Below are 20,591 nucleotides of genomic sequence, written 5' to 3'. Positions count from 1 at the left end.
TTTTTACTGCACGGGCTACTCCAATGACATCATAGCATGCGCCATACTGAGGCCAAATATATTTGCAGAACTTCCGAAGTAAAACTGGAATCTCGCAAATTGGGAGAGTCTGTCGTTTACTATACGGCAAAGTCATTTGTCATTGTCAGTATCGATGCTACAGTCGAACTTGCCTTGTTACGACGCCGAAATTTAGCCAACTGTAAACCAGTCCGGAGTATTTTTTTGTTTCTTTTGTTGTTCTCTTTTATTTAGGTTGGTCAGTTGTTTTCCTGGAAAACCAAAACAAATGAAAGCTACATAGAAACGTAATGGAAGAGAATAAATTCATATTCCATTTTGTTACCATAGAAACTTACTCGAAACTCACCGTCCAATAGGATTACTTGTAGATTACAAATATATTTTCGTTTCCATGGAGATGTACTTAAAGGTTACTTATGAAAAAATTACAAATATAAATAAATAAATAAATAGAAAATTTAAAAAAAAATCAAATAAAGTGATATTTTTTTAAAGAAAACTTTTAAATAATTAATGAATACTAAACAGATATCTAAGAAACAAAACTTGTATTAAAATATTATTGCTATTTATTATAATCAATGTAGTTAAAGCTCACAAATTATTTGTTAAAATAGCATTTTATTTTTTATTATCGCGCTTTTTTCAGATAAGGGGATGTTTTAAATATTAAATTGTCTGAATATCATCACAACACCATTGGCCGGGATATCAACTAAAAAAACAGTGTATGATCATTAAGAAAATAAACAATAGAAAAATACTGGGAAACAAAAACAAAAGTGGTTTACCAGGAAAACAAACCGCATTTGGTACAGACATAGTATTGATATTAAATATGTGAATAATAGAAATAACGGTTGGTTGGTTGGATGGATGAATAGGAGGAAACTTAGGTTGTGAGACCACTGTATAATGACAAAAAAGTTCTTGTCTTTTTTACTTGAAAAAACTTTCAAAAGTTTGTATCCTAGACTGGATTCGAATCCAGATCAAGAGAACTAAACATCACCTTCGGCAGGAATAGCAATAAATAAGCCCTAGATCAAACAACAACAAATTAACAGATACTATCAGGTACTTGGAAGAGACAAATGCTTTCCCACAAATTATACACTGATACTTAAATACATCTTAATTAGTGACAACTAAGTTATTTTATGTTTTGTACCGCAACCAACGTTCTATTGAAAATTCAATCGACCAGTTATGGCAAATTGAATTGTTAACTGCTGTGGTGTTATTTGTAATGCTGAAAGTTTTTTTTTATTTTTTATTATTAGTAGATTTATTTATTTATGTATTTATATTAGTAGATTTAGTAGATTTTATGAGAAGATTACAAATGTTAGAAATTAGAAGATTGAAAAGAATACAAATGTTAGAAATTAGAAGATTACAAATGTTAGAAATGAGAAGATTGAAAAGATTACAAATGTTAGAAATGAGAAGATTACAAATGTTAGAAATGAGAAGATTGAAAAGATTACAAATGTTAGAAATGAGAAGATTACAAATGTTAGAAATGAGAAGATTACAAATGTTAGAAATTAGAAGATTGAAAAGATTACAAATGTTAGAAATGAGAAGATTGAAAAGATTACAAATGTTAGAAATGAGAAGATTGAAAAGATTACAAATGTTAGAAATGAGAAGATTACAAATGTTAGAAATGAGAAGATTGAAAAGATTACAAATGTTAGAAATGAGAAGATTACAAATGTTAGAAATTAGAAGATTGAAAAGATTACAAATGTTAGAAATTAGAAGATTACAAATGTTAGAAATTAGAGATTGAAAATATTACAAATGTTAGAAATTAGAAGATTACAAAAGTACTCCGGTCTTTAACCCTAAGGAGAGAAAATTAAAAGTGGTTTTGTTATAAGCTTAACTTGTCTCTGTTTCTTTGCAACGTTGAAGCATTTCTACGGTTTTTCAGGTTGTATCAACATCTTCATAAATAGGTCATCACAACAAATCGCCCACGCATATCCCAAACTCATGTAAAAAGTGTCAGTAGATTTTTCTACTTTCCCAACACAATATTCTCTGTTATCTTGAAGATAATTTGCTAGTATTTAATGAGGATCAACAATTGGGAGTCAAATCAACACACGCGAACAAAAATGTAGTTAGTTGACTACTAAGTAAGGGGATATTAATGTTTGCAGTCTGAGGGGTTTCTTTCTTTGAGTACGGACTATCTATTTGTGCATCGGTGTATCGTGAGGAAAGAAAGATAAAAAAAAAGTGTCGCTTTGAGGTAGCGAAACTTGGCCAGACTGACTTCCAGATTTTTCCCGGTGAGCTTCGTACACTTCACGGCTTGCTACTAAAATTACATTAACTTCCTTTTTGTCCGTAGATCGTGGATGTCGTCTGCATCGCTTTAAACCTGATTCAGCGACCTGCTTCTTTGCGTCACAGCCGCAGACAAACCATGAGCGACAGCGTAGCGTCGCCACTGGTCCTTGTGCATTACGTCTCCCGCGGAAGAACGCCTGAGACGCACGGTTTCAAGTTTCTTAGTCCGGCCGATCTGCTCCGCCTGTGGTTTCTCGTCAATGGGAGGAAGTTAAAGTTTAAAAAAAAAAAAAAGAAAGAAAGAAAGAAAGAAAGCGTGGGTGGGGAAGACAGGACACGGTGTGACGATGTAGTTCGTGTTTATCACCCACCTATGCTGATGGGTCAGTCGAGTTCGACAATTTGTAGGCGGAAGACAAACGCACATGTAATAATTTGACCTTTTTATAGATTCGTAATATTCGGGTTGATTTCTGTTTATGATTTTTATAAAGAAAATTCAACTTCTTTAGTGCAGATTGCAATATAAAATTATCCACCAAAAATTCTGATTTGTTTCGTACTAATCAGACCTCGTCAGTATATGTGCAATTGATCAAGGATTACATCGCTCGTGAATGCTATTAGACTTCTATTTTGTCAGCGAGAAACTGACATAAAATTTATTAACAGGTTTTCGTTTATATCAACGATGAAATTGACATCTGATTTTTTATTTTTATTTTTGTGGTCTGTCTAATATTTTAATATTTACATTTTTGTAGTATCTTTCAATTATTCTAATATGTAGTCATTGCAATTTCTTCCGTCTATTTTTGTAATCTTCTAATTTCACCTTTGTAATCTTTGTAATCTTCTGATTTCTAACCTTTTTAATCTTTGTAATCCCATTTCTAATCTTTTTTAATTTTTTATTTTTGTGGCCTGTCTAATATTTTAATGTTTACATCCTTGTCGTACGCTTCAATTATTCTAATATGTAGTTATTATTAGCTATTTTTGTAATATTTGTAATCTTCCGATTTCTAACCTTTGTAATCTTTGTAATCATCAATTTCTAACCTTTGTAGTCTTTTAATTTCTAACATTTCTATTCTTTTTAATCATCTAATTTCTAACCTTTGTAGTCTTTTAATTTCTAACATTTCTAATCTTTTTAATCTTCTAATCATTACAGTTTTCAAATTTTCTATTGGGTGTAGTTACTAAATTAAAGATCAGAGACTGTTCTTTATGTTACACAAAAGAAGCTCGTTCTTAATTAGCCCGGAAGGGTCACAACGTGCTGTTCATTTCTCAAAGAAACACACGGCAACCTACCCTAATGTGCAATAACTACTCTGTCTGTACATTAGAAACTCGAAAACTGTTAGGATATCTCATGGTGATGAATTAAACTGCCGGATGAAATCCAATCTATCCCACACAACCATCGTTTCAGGTGTGCAAAAAGAAAGAAAAGAAAAAGGCAACTCTCTCTCTCTCTCAACTAAAAAGATGAACGAGGTCGTCTAGTCAAGGGCGGCGGGTGTCAAAGGTGAAATGGAGGTCCGTCTATTGACCCGAACAAACATAGGTTCGTAGGCAAGCAACAGATTCCCCGCCTTGCAACCAACTAATGGGAGTTTCACAAATGAGAAGATAAACCCAGATGTGAGAGGTCACACGGACCACGGCTCCGCCAATAACACAAATCTACTTAGTTTTGCGCTAAACTACCTGAGATTAATATCTTATCTGTCTGTTTTTATAACTAATTACACATTAATTATTGCTCTTCTTATTTTGAAAAGCTTACCAATCAGGTTAATAACCATTAATTATTTTATAATTAATATATTTTGTTTAACAGTCATTCGATGTATTAATCACTGTTAACTATTAGGTGTTAGACGACTTCTTAATCGTTGACAATTAACTATTAGCTATTATTAACTATTATTATATCTTACCGATAACTATCGTTGACATTTTAAACCTCTATTAGATAGAAGTGCATGAGAATATTCATCCGTGAGGTTTCGATTACACTAAAATTTAAATTTCATTATATTAGCATTGATTTAACTTAATAGCTACACTATCAGCATCATCAGCATCATGAATGATTTGTACTTGATTTTGTCCCATCGTTTAATATTTAAATTTAAATAGAAGTTGTTGATCATTCACGGAAGTTATTTATTCATCCTTTTTATTCTTATTTTTGGAATACATTTTGAATACTATTCGTCAAAAACATATCGAAAAGTATTTGTTTAATTTCATATTTTTATTACCGCTTTAATATTACAACTCTTTGTTTCCTGATTTATTGCTAAAGAGGTAACGCTTTTGCTGCCATTATTTTGATCCGTTTTCTAAAAACTCGTCACCTCATCCATCTTCAGAATCTTAATATCGGCTAGCTGTCGTCAATTCAGAGATACTAGAGCATTAAAGTTTGTCAACAGCGCTTTAGATTACAATATCTTTCCCTTTACAACAAAGGTCGAGTTAACTAATCGTATATACGGTGGTAGAAATTTTTCTGTAACTTCTAACTACTCCGCAAAGAGACCAACCACTGTGATGTATTTGCCAATAGTCAATCAATCTCAGGTCCGATTACATGTTTTAGGGAATGAAAAACTAAAGATTTCACTACACTACAAAATAATGTCCTGCCTCCATTTGAAACTATCCAAGCTTACAAAAAAAAAAAAAAAAAAAAAAAGCGCTTAATTCCATGCACCTTTGATGAGGTCTACACCCTGACATCCCTTTACACCATTGTCCAAAAACTGGAGGGTGCATGTGTATGTCAGAATACTTTAACGCTCGTATTCACTTTGGAGGTTACTATGATTAGTCTGTGTAGTCTTTGGATCTGAAGTCAGTATACTTATGAAAATACGGAACCTATAATAAGAACCTTTGTATAGTTTCTTTCTTAAGATATCAACATGGTCCTTAATATTATGTTCCGTGCATTTATTAATAAATAAAACAATCAGGACATAGTAGATAAAGATGTAAATCTCGTGAGACGTGGATCTGGTTTGCTTTGTAGATGTTTTTCTCAGAAACCTCAGGACCTTATTAGGATCCTGTTTGAAGATATTAGAATGCAGTCCTTAGTATAACTCAGTACTTCGCGTTCTTATCAGAGACTATTAGAATGTGACCTTTAGTAAAACTCAGTACTTGTGTCCTTATCATCAGAACACTATTAAGTGACATTAGGTATGAAAATAACACTCAGTACTGTTGTCCTTATCATTTGTATACTACTTTATCATCAGGATGCCGTCCTTATTAGGACTCAGTACTGTTGTCCTTATCTTTTGTATACTTTATCATCAGGATGTCGTCCTTATTAGGACTCGATACTGTTGTCCTTATCATCTGTATACTACTTTATCATTAGGATGCTGTCCTTATCAGGACTCAGCACTTAGTGTCCTTAAGTCATGGCAAAATATAGGAGAATGCAGTCTTTACTGAGATAATAGTCTCCGTTACTTTAGTAGGATTTAGAATTGTCCTTAATATCGGCCATTTGGTGTCCAGATTTCGAAGGACCACAGATACGTCGTAATTATTGTTGTGATAAGGTCGACCGGTGTTAACTTATGAGAGTCCGCCTGTATGAGATCTCACGAGCGATTCTTCCACGCGTTAACCGATTGCTGGCAGAGGTAGTGGCGATGATAAATGACCTGGAGCCAGCAGTAAGACTTTTGCAAAGGGGAAAAAAGAAACTGGTAAAGGCTTCAAGGGCGGACACTGTTTCTGCAGTAACAACCCTTCGTTACCGACCAGTCGTGATCTGTCACGCTGTGGGTGGTCGTGACCTGCCGCCTCGCCCCTCACGACGTGTCTAACACACTCCCAGACACAATACGCTCAGGTGTAAGCCGAGCAAGGGGTGTGGGGGGGAAGTGTTAAGTTAATGGTTCAAATCATGGCTGCAGATCTGCTAATGTGGGGTGTCTGAAACGTTTTCTGCTAATTGTGTTGCGGTACTCGTGCGAATGCTTGACACACTTGATAAGGATTAATCTAACTCGGTGTTCCGCACTTCTATTTGACCCAAATGGGATACTCAAATATTGAGTCTGCTGATGTGCTCAGCGCTCAGATGTTGGCACAACATTCACAGCTACTGGAAAGGTGGATGAACAACGTCTTTCAATTCGATGGGGTTTTATAAGGGGGGATTGTTTCTGACTTTGTGCTTGTCTTTTAGACGAACTTCGGAAAATGTTTAGCTTCAGGCAAAACAACTTCGAAAATAACTTTTTCGATACTTCAAAAATAATTCTAATTTTGATTTAACTCCCACATTCCCACTGAATATTCTGTAAAAGGATTCCTTGAATTGCTACAGTTAAAGCAAAACTTCGATTTTCATACAAGAATTCATTTTTTCTACTCCATCATTTTTCCCTTACCTTTTGTGGCTTCACCTTACTGCATGACCTGTATTTCCATACTTGTTTGCTTAATACATTCATTTCCATTGAAAAAAAAAAAAAGTGTTTGGCTTATAAGTGGTAAAGCAAACAGTTTGTACAAAATGCAAATGAATTTTGTGGGTTGGTTCCGAAATCATAAAGTGTCAGTCTCTGATTACTTAAAATAAGATCTGTCGGACCCGCTGTTGTTGTTTGTCTTGACATGTTTTTATAAATTGGAGGAATACGATGCTCCGAATTGGGCTACCGCGCGTCATAATCAGTGATATTATACTCAGGGCCATACTTATGTACAGGCACGCGAGGGCCCAGAAAAATTAGGGCCAGTTAAAGAGCCCAAACAATGAGATGGGGTCCCGGAGCACTCTAGCAACTCGGGAAAAGTGTAAGTACGGCTCTGACCATACTGGGATGGAAGCGTAGGGAGTCAAATGCAAGTGCATCCCTAGTGGACGACCCACCGAAAGTGACCGTGGGATGCTACGAAGGATAACATGTAAAAACCATTCCCTGTAGGATTGCTGCAATCATCGCGGCGGAAGAAGGTCCTACATCTTAAGGTGGACACCGTGGCTGTTTATTCCTCGCACTATAGTGTCCTTTGACTTTTTTCCAAGCAGTGTATATGACAATAATATCAGGATCATTGCTTTGGTGACATCACATAATCCTGAGTATTACTTCTGTATACGATAATTCCAATTGTAATTATGAGAGTGGAAATATCCAAAATGGGCGTAGTATATTTTGAATTTTAGAGAAATTATATATATTGAAATCTGATTTATAAGCTGTAATTAAAATATAAGTTAAATTATTATTTCTGAATATATTATGATCAAAGAATGCAGAAGTTGTTAGACATTTCTATAACAACTTCACACACACACACACACAAACAAACATTATTGATGTAAAAAACAGCGAGTATTAAAACGTATTTAATGTTGTGCATTTGCTGACACAACAACAAATACTATGTATCGTGCTGTGCCTTATCAGATTTGCTGTCCGTTTAGATCAAAATCATCTCGCTTCCAGTGTACTGTGAAGAATGACAGATTGCTGTTTCGGAATTGGTGTTTTAATTTTGCTCGAATTTGGCTACTGTTGGTATATAACAAAATAAATCAAACGGTGTTCTATTTATCAAAATATCTTTGAGTTTAAAATGTCTGAGTGCAAACCACATACCACCCCTTTTGACCTAAATAGTTGATTGAAATAAATTTCCTAACCAAGACGTAAAAGAGAGATTTTATTTGAACGACTTCATTTTGATTCTGTCTCCAAAGTCGGTATTAATCATGCCTTTGAGAATGTTAATCCGTTTTACATAAAACATTCTGCGTACATAAAAATCCAGCGCACGGACCTTGATGATCGTCGCTAATCCCGTACACCCTCCACAGCAAGCAATGACAGCCTCGATTTCAAACAATAACTCGGAGAGATCTGGCGACCATCGATTTTTCTAACCCCCCTCCCCTTTCGATCCCCGTTCGTAGCACGCGTTGATTACGACCGTTGGCTTAGGGGCAGAAGCTGCTACGTTCGATTACCTCGGAGAAGCCAATGATGAATGTTTAGTGATTGTATCGGAAGCCACGTGATATTTAACTCCGCCTTAATATGACGTGACGTTTGTGGGCGAGGTTAAAATGGGTGATCGTAGAGAACTCGTGGTGCCAAACACAAGGTATTCATATGTTCAAGAAAATCCAACTCAAGAAATTATTTTACGCACTTTGGATATGCTTGTTATACGCAATCTATGCATAGCATACCTCAATAAACGAAGAAACAGAAATAACAATGAAAATGGTACTTCCACGTATGCCTGATTAAACTATAAAAGCGATCATCACTATATTGGACGCTAAGGAAATAATAAAAAAAGTTTTATATAAAAATCATACAGAACTAAACCAAGAGAAATATATGAAGGAAATTTTACTATCTTTTTTTCAGAAACTAATAGTTCTACTGTCGCTTTTCATACCACTACATAAGAAAGGTGATATGAAGGCATGCAAGAATTATAGAACTATTAGTTTGATATCTCATGCAAGCAAAACTTTATTAAAGATCATGCTCAATAGGATTGAGGCCAAAGTTGAGGCAAAGATGCCCGAGGAACAAGCAGGTTTTAGGAAAAGTAGGGGGCACCAGAGATCAGATCCTCTGCCTCACACAGATCATAGAAAAATATAAAGAATTCAGACTCCCTCTGGTAATGTGTTTCTTAGACTACTCTAAAGCTTTTGACTGTGTTGAGCATGTGAAACTGTGGGAAGTAATGAAAAGAATGGGTTTTCCTCAACACACTATCAGGTTGATAGCCAACTTGTATAAGGAGCAACAAGCCACGATAAGAACAGGTGTTGGATTGACTGACTGGCTTCAAGTTGGAAAAGGAGTTAGGCAAGGATGTTTACTTTCTCCTCACTTGTTTAGTATACATGCAGAGGACATCATGCGTGAAGCATTGGATGAGCTCAGAACAGTAATTAGGATAGGAAGTAGATTGATCAGTAATCTGAGGTATGGTGATGATGCAGTACTCCTTTGTAATGACATGGAAGAACTAGGACTAATTCTTGACAAAGTTAACAAGATCAGTAATAACAGAGGACTTCAACTCAATTCTAGCGAGACAAAGATCATGGTTTTCTCAAAGGAAAAACAAACAGAGAAGCTCTTGAGAAACAAGTGTATCTTAATGGAGAAAGAATTGAGGAAGTCAGCAAGTTTGAGTACCTGGGATCCATTATTAATGTGAAGAATTGCTGTTCAGAAGACGTCAGAAAAAGGTTAGGAATGGCTAAAACAACAGTCAGAGACCTGTCTAAAATCTGAAAGGATGGATCTATCTCCATGGGAAAAAAGGTGAGGATTTTGGATGCAGTTGTTTTTCCAAAAGCGATTTATGGATGTGAGACTTGAAACCTAAAGAAGTCAGATAAGAAAAGGATATCTGCTTTTGAGATGTGGTGTTACAGAAGGCTGTTGAGGATATCACATACTGAAGGCGTACAAATGAATGGGTGTTAGAAAAGATTAGTAGAACTTTAAGGCTCCTTAAGGATATTGACAGAAGAAAGTTAAAATATCTTGGACACATAGAAAGGATGGAAGGAGGACTTCTCAGAACAGTATTAGAAAGTAAAGTTCCTTGAAAAAGAGGAAGGGGTAGAGCATCAATGAGATGGATGGATGGCGTGTGTGGAGTGACTGATCTTCAGAGAGTTGGGGCTGCCAGAAAAGCAAACAACGGCACTACATGGCGAGGCCTGGTGTGGAACATCACCGAGCATCAGAGTAACCATACGGCATCTGTAGATGCCCAGTGAATATAGTAATAGTAGTACTGCCGCTTTCAGAAATTAACAATTCTACTATCTCTTTCAGAAACTGACAATTTTTCTATCTTTTTCAGAAACCGGTAGTTCTACTGTAGTTTTCAAAAATTGACTGTTCTACTATCTCTTTTAGAAACTATCCATTTCGTGTCTGTTTCCGTTATTTTCTGAAACTGACTGTTCTTTATTTGATTCTGTTAGTTTCTGAAACTAACAGAAACAGAAACTTCCGGTTTTTGTTTACAGAAATTGACGTTTTTTGTGTCTTTTCAAAATTCTCCACTTGTAAATTTCGAACTCGAAAAATTAAGAAAAAGTCTTGTATAGCATAACTGGCTTGTAGAGTAGAGTATATATCAGAAATCTGTATCCTAATTTCCCAACGAGGTTGGCATGAATTTGTACCGAGGCCCATGAGCATATTAATTCCTCAGTTTTCTGTGATTCCAGTAAAATTCCAATATTTTAATGAAGAAGAGATATTCTAAAGTAGCAGAAGTAATTTTAATAATAATGTATAATGCTGATTATTTTAATTAAAAAAAGAAGTATGGAAATGAACCACATATATATTAAGTTCGACAATAACTTTCACTATGTAGCCATGGAAATTCATAGGAAGGCTTCCGAATTATAGGCGAATATGGAAATTTACCACAGTTGTAAACAACTCCCAAGTTAATTTTATGTTGCACTTGACGTGGAATTATGTTTCTCACCGGGAGACACTGATGAATAGACTGAATTATTAATTACGTGTTAATGAGTGGGAAAGCTAAACATTCCCAGTTGGCCACAGTAAGCTCATACGCCGGTTGGAATAATCTCGTCCATGATTTAGGACCGATTTGTGTGATTCAGTACAAGACTCAGTCGTTGCAAATTTCTAAAATGACTCAGCTCTGGAGAAATACCTTTTAAGAAATCAGGGCAAGGATAAAGAACGAATGAAGAGATGTTGCCAGTGTTGAGAGACAGGTAAGAAAAAGAGAAGATAGACAGAAGGTTGAAAACAGACTCCAATTTCTTTTTTACGTTCCACGCAGTGCTCATCGGCTGGCTGAATTTATCCAACAATCACTTATCTGTCTTTGACGGCTTCTGTTTGGCTTTGCTTTTCGGGTAGACACAGGGGTGTTGATAATAATCGTCTCAGAAACTAAAAATAGCGGTTAAAGAATCTTTTGCATTTACAGACATTACAGACTTGTGTGGGGAAAAGATTCACAGACGTAGCTGATAATACTTTTTTTTTTTCGTTTAGGTTACATAGTTTTAAGTGGGGAATAATACTTGCACTTCTTTTGCGTATATTGAGTTGGACATCGTAAAAATTGTACTAGGTAGTAGTGCCCCCTATCGGCAATCACCGAAAGTATAAACTAGGGACATGAGACATGCATTAAATGGCACATGGCGTTTTAAAGTAGTGTTAGGTTTCCATTGGTCAAATCAAGGAAGGATGTCGTTGGCCTGGGAGGACAGTGGGCTGCAAGCCTCTCTATAGAGAGAAGTCCCGGCTGACTGTGGGGGTTTACAGAAACCAAGCACCTGACAACACTCAGACCCACATGTGTCAGGGGTAATAAGTAATCCTATACGGGGCATGTGTCATCTCAAGCATCAAGCTAACTTGCTCTCCGTCGATTTTAGCGTTAGCTTCCTGTCAACAGATATATGCGTAGAAAAAATAAAAGAACGAAAAGGATTGGTTTTTGTGTATTTTTTCTTTTTTTGTTGCCACTCCTCTCTTCCTCTCTCTCTCTTACTATCTTTTTCAAGTCTCATATGAATTTTGTTAAACAATAATGAATATAAGACGGTTCTGGCACAGTTTTCAAGTTATTCGTTTAACAACTTTATTCTTTCGTTGGTTTATTTTTATTATTATTTTTGTTGTTGATAAATATATTTTAAGGATCACTTAAACAGAAAAAAATAGATATTAATTAAGGATCACAAAAGGCAACAAAGTGTAATTTAAGGATCGCTTAACAGAAGAATATGTTTCGGATCGCTTAAAGAGAAAAATATTTCAAGGACTACTTAACAGGAGCAGAATATATGTTAAGGATCCCGTAAGCAGAAAAATATTTTAAGGACCACGTAAAAGAAAAATAATTCAAGGACCACTTATTCAGAAACGAAGTATAATTTAAGGACTACTTAAGAGAATAATATATTAAGGATCATTAAATAAAAAAATATTTTAAGGACCACGTAAAAGAAAAATATTTCAAGGACTACTTAACAGGAGCAGAATATATGTTAAGGATCCCTTAAGCAAAAAAATATTTTAAGGACCACGTAAAAGAAAAATATTTCAAGGACTACTTAACAGGAGCAGAATATATGTTAAGGATCCCTTAAGCAGAAAAATATTTTAAGGACCACGTAAAAGAAAAATATTTCAAGGACCACTTATTCAGAAACGAAGTATAATTTAAGGACTACTTAAGAGAATATATATTAAGGATCATTAAACATAAAATACTTTAAGGACCACTTAAAAATTTAAGAACCACTTAAACAGAAACAAAGTATATTTTAAGTATCACTTAAACGGAAGCAAATTATATTTCAAGGACTATCCTTTTAAATAGACACAAACTATTTTAAGGACTGCCTGTTTAAACAAAGGCGCAATTTATTTTATTGGCCTTTTCTTAAACATTATTTAAGGATTCTTTTATTGGAAAACTCATTTCACTCCCCCCCACCCTAAATTCACAAACATCACTGACCACAGTTGAAAAGTAGCTAGCCACATTGTTCCTTCTTGGCTGACAGAATGAGTGTTGTCAAGTGTGAACATGGATTTTTGTGTATGTTTTTAGGTAGAAGATGATTTCTGTTGACTGGTGTAATACTCGGTGATCGGTATGCATGTACGAGTAGCTATGTTTCTATTCTTCTACCGAAACATATAGGGTGTATTACTTCCTATATGTTTCGGTAGAAGAATAGAATAATTGATGAGGACCCTCCCCGTCTTCATTTTTTGTTATATTTAGCATTGAGAGTGTTCTTTGGCCGATGTGACCACTCTGTCGGATAAAAAAATCAATTTTTTTCTGAAGAGAAAACTCTGTCAGTTTTGTATGAGAGCCACTAATTCACCTTTAATTGAAAAGTCCTTCTCAATGCTTTTCTTGCCATGTAGGCGGAATTTGAACCCACATCTCTCCAACCAGAGGAATTAGTAGCTGTCGAATACGCTATAAAGAGGCTTTTGTTTTACATACATATAAACAAAGCTTGCTTTAAGAACGTTTGAAAATCAGAAACAAATAGATACGTTTATTTTTAGCAAAAGAATTGTAAAGATTCGCCTAAAAAGACTGCTCTGAAAGTTATCACGCGTCGTAGAGTGTAGATTTAAAATATGTTTTCTTGCAATTTTTTAAACAGAATCAAACGTTATTTTAAGAATCTTCCTTGAAAAACAATAAATGTTCCTTGATCAAAATAAAAATGAATGTTAGGATTTTAAAGGATCGTAAAGAGGAAATTTTAAGGACTCTAATGAAAATTAAAAATTTTCTTAAAATATTTCTCTGAATTAAAGAAAAAAAAAATTAAGGACTTCATCGAACAGTAAAAGAATATATTATATTTTTTAAGGACTATTATTTTGATGTAAAAAAAAAAAAATTTGTGCGCGTAAAAAGAAAAATAAACAAATAAACGCTGTGTTGAACCGAAACAAAATATGTTATTTATTTAAGTTAGGTTTTCTTGCTGTAAAAGGAAAAATTAAGGACTTCATTGAATAGAAAGATAGTATATTGTACATTTTAAGGACCATTTTCTGATTTAAGAAGCAAAATATAGACTCTATTCAACACTAAGAGAATTTTATATGAATTTTCTTGCATAGAAAGGGAGCTACGCAGCCATCTTTCCCAACTTGGTTACGTGTGGCTTTTAATCTTTCACTGTAGCAATAAAAAAAAGCAAGACACACTTATCACATCTAAGCGACTCATTTAGAGACAGGAGCAAGTGCGAAGGGTGTTGTAGAGCATTAATTTCGAGTCGTCCGCTGCGGAGGAGTGAGTACGTCGAACCAAGGATAAGATACAGCCACTTCGGAAGACAGCTACGGACCACAAGCAAGATAAGAAGAAACAAGACGTGTTGCGTCTAAACCATGATAAGAACTCTGGCGTGGGTGCCGAAATAGGCTGAAGGGGATGGAAGAAGATGACTGGGGTGGAAAGGAATATTTTGGGAAGGTTTCTTTGCTTCCTATTTGTCACAAAATGTGATCTTTAAATAAATGTCAACCTACTGTAAATAGTGGAAAAAAGCTCGCTTGTTTCTATGATTTGATGGCACCTTAAAAGTAAAGATGCCATCATATACACAACGTACACACTGTATTTTGAAGACGAAATAACAAGAAGTTTGTGTGCAAGTTATTTGAAGAAAATTCGTAAGGCATTCACGTAAAAGATCAACCTAAATGTTGTTTAAAACCTCAACTGTGTTCATGATCTTGTAACGTAGTCGGTAGCCACGATGCCCTGAGATAGTAATTAAATTCTCATCTAGATGTAAAGAGTATTAGCTGGTCTAAAATGAACGTAACAACGTTTTACGTCTTTGTTTTTTTATTCTAGCAAAACAAAAATCTGACAAACACACATACACATACAATAGAGCAAACTATAGGAATACGATTTGTTACACTGTCATCACTAAAGTTTATGAAAAAGGTCTACTTACTCCTTTAAACCTAGCTGGTAAACACTACTCTTGATGTTGTCCAAAAGAAAAGATTCTGGGAATTAAGAGATCCTTCAGGTTGACTTGGGCCCTTATCTGACTGGTTTACGAACCAAAGCAATTCTAAGTGGACGAGTATATTCTGACGCATGTATTGCATAAGTTTTGGGCCATGGTAACCTGCTTAAGAAAAAAAAAAAATGTATTGTTTAGCGGTCAGAGTTCAATTGAGTCATGGCTGAGTTATCCAGGGCATTCTAAGCAATATGTGTAGTTTTGTATGACACTTTTATACTTATGATAAATTCTTTTTTAAATTAAATCATAATGTAAAGGATAATGTGAAGCATTATTCCTTCATATACTTAGTATCAAAAAGATTAGACATCTCTCCTGCTAAGAAAACAAGTCAAATCACAATTCGGTCTTCTGATGTCCAATGGTGTTCATCTATCTTCATTACCTTAGCCGCAAATGGTATCCTCAATGATGTATCTGGTGTCATACTTCCCCGACTCCTTCTGGCATCGATAAGTTGATTCTTGAAACATGACGTTCGCTTGATTCTTTATGCTGATGATGCTGTTTTCACCCTATAAAAGAATCTAATCTATTCTGGCCACGAATAATGAAGGAATAACGCTTCATTATTCTTTACATTATGATTTAATTAAACAGAATTTATGACAAGTACGGAAATTTTGGTGCTAATATGTTAGTCCGTTTGGTCTCAAAGTGATTAGCGTGAAGACGCCCACAGAACAAACAAACCAATGAACACACGAACATAATACAATACGACTGTTGATCTTAGCTGCCTCAGAATTCATTTTAATTCTAAAGTGACCTCATATCCCAAGTTATTTCGGCAGTAATTACAACCATTATATTAGTATTCTGTTTCTGAATTTTGTATCTATCATTCATGTTATTCCACTATATTATTTTCGTTTAGGGATGGATGCTTTTCATCGCTCGGTGTGACATCACCTCCATGTTTATTAGAGGCTTGATAAACTTTCATATTTCGTATCTACATTGCTTGGAAAGAGGTCAACGATAGTTTTAAGAACGAACAGCTATGATGCCCAACTTAACAAGATGTATGATTCCTGTTTAGCTGGGATGACCACAGCAATCCCATGGGGCATAATTTCTACAAGCGGACGATAGCGATCGATGGGAATTTTAGACCATTTTTCATGTGGGTATGTAAAGAGGTCCTGGACTTTTGTGGAGTGGAAGTCCCTTGAACTCATCCAATGTTCCGGTTCATCCCACAAATGTTCATTAGGGTTGAACATTTGTGACACTTATTGAACAATAAGTGTGGTTCATATCCACACAGCTACAACAACAGCCTTATGACACGGTGCATTGTCTAACTGAAAGAAATAGGTCAGTTCCGTAGAAAGACCGCGAAGTAGGAAGCATTGCATTATCCCAAATGTTCAGATACCTGTCGGAGTTCAATATTCGTGACACCACAAACAGAGGTCTGAGGCCAGACGAAGAAAAACAGGATCATACCATCACACCACCACCACCTCCAAATTTCATAGTTTTGTACGCTCTTTGCATCACTGAGGAGGACGCTACATGTTGGTTCAAGTAATTATGGTCCTATCATGGAAACAAATGTTGTGAGCCTCGGTTTGGAATGTTTTTGCGCAGATTCGTGTTCCAGTCGATGCCCATATTTCGCATTCAACATGTCGGCCGGCGAATGGTGTTCCGCATTATCCTTCGTAGCACCTTACAGTCACGTTAGGTGAGCGTGCTGGATCGTCCACTGTTGGTGGCACTTGCAGTTGACTCTTTGGGCTTCCATCTCAGTATAGTATCACTAATTATTGACCTGGGATGGGCCAATTTGTGAACAAATTGCCGAACAGATTAGCTTGCAATTGGCATCATCTCCCAATACATCTTTTCATCTCCGTCCATTCGCTTCTAAGAGCCATTGCACTCTGACACAGGTGAACTGACTTGGAGCACCATATTCCTCCAGTTTATATCCGCTACAAATATAAAAAGTTACACAGCACGATGCGCTTTGTCCATGGTGCAAGTGCAAATGGTATGACAACGACTGGATTACCTAACATCAAATGTTTCTACTCCTTACAGGGTGGGATTGTCATGAAGTTAGTCAGTACATACATAACTATTAAAAAAAGAGGTGTTAATGTTTTCCGTTCATCAGTGTCATTATTCTCATGCCATTTTGTGTGACATAAAAATACTTAGTTGCTCCAGTCTTAATTCCAAACGTCTCTAAACTTCAAGGCTTTGACACTGCTGCTTTGAGATGGGTTAACTGCTAGTTAATTCTGGGTATAATTAAATTATTCGTTCTTTTACCTCGAAATGTAGTCATACATAATTCTTTATGTGTTTCCTTCGTTCCATCATTTCCGTCATTAACCACTCCAGACTTTTGACCTTCAGAGACAAATCAGTGAGGACCCCTTTAATGGGCCGGCAATACAATTTCTTTGCAACGAACAAAATTTGCAATATATTTATCGATATGAATTAAAGTGCCACAAGCCATCAGAACAGTGAAGATTTGAACGAACAGAAACTGTCATTTTGATGGCCAAGACACTTGTAAGAAAGAAAAACTGTAATTTTCCCCCACTGATTTTTTCTTGCTCTCCGCCCCTTTCTGAATTATTCCCCAGTTTCCTCTCTTTATGCGTGTGTCGTCATCAAACAAATCTATCCATCCCATGGCCGATGGTGATAAACAAAAGTGTCTTTGCAGATTACCTGCCATAAAACTCCCCCCACCCCTGGTCGAATCAGACTAGCAAAACTCCTCCAACATGGGAAGGCAACACTTAAACTCATCCCCTCCCCCCCTTTCGTAATAGGTATAGCGATGCATGTATAGTTTTAGAAAACGGTAATGAGGTCACCATTAATGTTCAGACCGTATTGAAAGGGGGGTTCATAATAATTTCATTACGCGGGTCTCAGGTTATTAGAACCAAATGTTGTCTTCAGTAGTTTCCGTTAGCATCATTACACAAGCCGCGGAACAGATTTGAATGAGTCGGTTAAAAATAAATTAGACCCACTTGGTGACGTGGCCTTCGATGTGCTCCCTGCTGAAAGTGTGATCCAAAGGCCCGCATTGTAATGAGATGGTAGTCATTAGGGTTTTGCTCAATGAGGGACAGGATACAATCAGAACAAATGGTTTTTCACTTGCCATTGTACGAGGTGGATGTTAATATACTGCTGAGGTATTCGACGTGTTCAACTGTACCTCTTGACATTCACATAATGCTTCGCCGATGAAGAGCAACTCGAATATTTTTCTATTTGTATTGTTATACTCTCCCTGACAATACCTATTGTTTAATACATGCCTTTAGTATTTTCTATGAAGAACAGAGACAGGAATATTTTTGCTTATCTCCTAAAAACACATGCCTTTATATATTAACACATGCTAGAACACACACACACACACACACACACACACAACAACAACAACAACAGATATGTTTCCATGGTAACAGTAGCTTCTGATAGCGTTTACCATGTAGTAGAGTAGTTCATTCACTGTTCATTTGACTTGCATTATACATAGTTTATTACCTTTTTTATTTTATTTTTAATGGATTAGCACTAATACGCCTTTTCTAACTAATCTACGTACACGCTAGTTTTCTAAATAAAGTCAAAAATTTTATTCTTTTTTTTTTATTTCACCGCAAAGTGTCGGCTCAGACACCAAATTATAAATGAGCCAATTCAAACTGTTCCAATTGAAATTAAAATTGTTATTAATTTATAAATATTTAAATAAAATGCTGCAAATATAAATATATAGCATACTGGGAACTGAAATCTTTATTTTTTTTTTTACACCCTTCGAGTTCTGTATTCTTTGTAACGTGGTCAAACAATGTGCAGTCTAAGGAATTTATCTTATCTTTGTCTGTAGTCTAAAAATTACCTAGCTTTGCCAGTGCATTAAGTTCAAAACGCACGCACGCACGCACGCACGCACGTACGCACGCACACACACACACACACACACACACACACACACACACACACACACACACACACACACACACACACACGTCTGTCTATTGGCATAAATATCCTCTTTATTTTCGGGCGTTCTCTTGCAGGGTAGCAATAAATAAAAATGCCTTCTCGGTCAACCACAAACCTTGACCCAAATCTATCAATCAGAGCTTGCATTAAACTAAAGTGAAATTTCGAGTTAATTTTAATCTACTGAGATTTTTTTTTTTTTCTACTACACAAAAAACAAGAGCTTTGAAATGCTTATAGAAAACCTGCTATTTATATTTAACCAAATATTTAGCTAATTTCTATTCTGTCAATTAATTTGATGGATTTATAATTATTTATTATTATTTTTTTCATTGTTGTCAATTTCCATGTTTTTTAAAACTCGTGCGTGACGTCATTGATGACGTTGCAAAGTTAGCATTAGCTAGGCAAGTTCATGGTTTAGAGGACAAACAACAGTTGAATCTGGATGGCTATTTTTAAATGTATTTGGAAGGAGGCAAAAAAAAAAAAAAAAAAAAAAAAAAACTTCATAAATGGCACCAAGAAAAGAAGGAAGACTGTAATATGGTGACAACTGTCACGGTCGTCTATCAAGCGAGTGAGAAAGAGAGGGAATACGACCAGCTGCAACGAGGCCAAGCTACCGCTGCATCCAAGACCTTGCAAGGCTTAGATGCATGTTCTAGTCATGCTAATTAACAGACTAGGAATCGTATTTCGCCGCCAGGGACCTATGGACCCCCTTAAGTAAAGAAAAATCGAGACACAACGACCGAAACCGCATGTGACACTGAAGTATGGGGACAGGCCATGCGATCTGCCGATGTCTCATCCATCTTTCTAAGTTTACCGTAGCTTCTTGAACTGCTCTAGCGCTGACATGGGTAGAACTCCAATACTTCTCTAGACCCCTTGCGAGGATCGCTTGGAACTCAGACCGCCTCGACTGATGGAATGGCATCTGCCAAGATCGCCCCCACTGTCCTTTTCACGGCAGAAGAATGTTCGTATCAGCGAAAAAAAAAAAAGGGGGGGGAGGAAAGAGAGAAAGAATAAGGAAGAGTTACAATTGGGCCTTTGTTTTCGGCTCTATATATACATCCTAACCTGGTGATCGGTCGTTTACAGAAGTAGGACAATGTTCACCAAAAGAATAGATGCTATAATAATAACCTCCAGTCTTAAGACGTCTCTCTCTCTATCTATCTATCTGACGCAAGCTGCCAAACTAAACTAGCGCTACGTTTTGGAGCTTGTAAAATAAAGCAGTCACAGGAGTATGTTTGGGAAAAACAGGTTTTTAAGTAGTTTAAACAATCATTAATAAGTCAGTTTTTTTATTTGTTTTTTTCCCTTTTTGGTTTTCTTTTTTGTTTTTGCATTCAGTTTTGCAGAGCTTACAATTGCTTGAAATTGAAAATTTAAAACGAAAAAAATACAAGTGTCGTTTAATTGCTAATTTGGTTTAATTTTTTTTTTTTTTCGTAATTTAGCGAAATCCAGATTAAATACGAACTTTATGCGTTCTGTATTTTTTTTTATGTTAACCGTTTTAACCATATTTAATTATAATTGTAGCGCTAAATTATTTATTTAGACGTATACTAGTTTTCTATCTCCTTCAAGTCTTTTGAATAAACTT

General features: G+C 35.8%; 1 long non-coding RNA gene across 1 annotated transcript in view; it reads right to left on the bottom strand.

Annotated features, from left to right (window-relative positions):
- Window positions 1-14,991: 14,991 nt before the first annotated feature.
- The window catches only part of LOC150102219 (uncharacterized), a 136,383-nt gene continuing 130,783 nt past the window's right edge, over window positions 14,992-20,591 (bottom strand). Inside the window, exon 3 of the long non-coding RNA XR_016548934.1 lies at window positions 14,992-15,067. This is a non-coding gene — a long non-coding RNA (uncharacterized LOC150102219). The remainder of the gene's footprint in view (window positions 15,068-20,591) is intronic.

The sequence above is a fragment of the Typopeltis vanoorti genome, chromosome 10 (assembly GCF_054136105.1).
Source record: "Typopeltis vanoorti isolate ZY-2024b chromosome 10, IOZ_Tvanoo_1.0, whole genome shotgun sequence".
NCBI lineage: Eukaryota > Metazoa > Arthropoda > Arachnida > Uropygi > Thelyphonidae > Typopeltis > Typopeltis vanoorti.
The sequence above is the reverse complement of the archived record's forward strand: the minus strand, read 5'-3'. Positions and strand labels throughout refer to the sequence as shown.